This window comes from Palaemon carinicauda, chromosome 18 (assembly GCF_036898095.1).
Source record: "Palaemon carinicauda isolate YSFRI2023 chromosome 18, ASM3689809v2, whole genome shotgun sequence".
In the NCBI taxonomy this organism is placed as follows: Eukaryota; Metazoa; Arthropoda; class Malacostraca; order Decapoda; family Palaemonidae; genus Palaemon; species Palaemon carinicauda.
The window spans coordinates 136,404,911-136,406,412 of NC_090742.1; positions in this window are offsets into that span (position 1 = coordinate 136,404,911).

Here is a 1,502-nt window from a genome sequence, read left to right on the forward strand (position 1 = left end):
ACAAAAAGGAACACCAAGTTCACGTGCGTCTGTTTTATAACAATTTTATTCCCAAACAGCGACAAAAGTCAAGTAATGAAGATAATAATGTGTGGATGATGGGGATAATTAGCAATTTGGTATTCTACTGCTAAGGGCATCTATTGACCATGAAAATAAACAATGTGTATAGCTCTTTAATCCTTGCATTTGTTAACCTTCCATGATGTCATTTTGGTTTGAAAATAGACAAAAATAACCTACTTAATTGGAGCTGAATATAATTCATACCTCAAATAAATTGAACAATGGACGTTTGCTGCCATCTTTTGACAAGAAGTAGAAATACTCGTATTCTATTAAAATTTGGAGAAGTGTGTGATTACTAAACACTTCCATGTTTTTTTTTTTTTTTTTTTTTTTCAAATAATGCATCCAAAATTAATAATTCCAATCATACTATTTTTCATCTGCTTGTTAGGTTCTAAGTCTTGATAATCATATGCATTACAAAAATATTTAGATCAGGAACTCAGCCGTAAAACTAAAAACCCGAAATTTAACCAAAATATATTAATGTCCCTAGCAAATACATTGTCAGCCAATCATAAGCTCAATTAAAAATATTAATCCTCTAAAAAGCATTCCTTGTGTTACATGTACCAAGGGTATTGACGGTGAGGGTCTGGGAAGCCCCCCAAAATGTTTTTTCTTTTTTTTTTCCCTCAAGGGAAAATACCCTTTCGATGAGATTTTCCTGGCATCTGACAGTAGATTGTAGCAACAACAAAATTATATTTTTGGACGAAATTTATTTGACCAATTACAATTTTTACACATTGATTATAATGAAATCCCGATAAACCTAATTGATGAATTTACTAAAAAGATGTTAACGATGTAGATTCTTTGCTATAGACTCATTTCCGATATCAATGAAGTTAGGGCTATCACTTTTTTAAGGCTACTATATTTTTGCTCACGATTTATTGTATCTGTCATTTGTTTTTTCCGTTCCAGTATTATCTTTAAATTTTTGAATGGCTTTTATGTTTGGAATTTCGTCTATGTTATGTATACATTTGACAAAATATCTCATATTTTAGTTGATAACAATGACATTTGTCTTTGTTTTTTAAACTATGGTGATAAGGTATAATTATCATTGCTTGCTAAGCTACAACCTTAGTTGTAAAAGCAGGATGTTATAAGCCCAAGGGCTCCAACAGGGAAAATAGCCCAGTGAGGAGAGGAGATTAGGAAATCGATAAACTACAAGAGAAGGAATGAACATCTACAATTAAAATGAATTATTTTAAGAACAGTAACAACATTAAAATATATCTGTCATTTATAAACTATAACAAATTTTGAAAATCAAGAGAAAGAGAAATAAGATAGAATGGTGTTTCCAAGTGTGCCTCAAGCAAGAGAACTCTATCCCAAGACAGTGGAAGACCGTTGTACAGAGGCTATGGCACCACCCATGACTAGAGAACAATGATTAGATTTTAGAGCCCCCT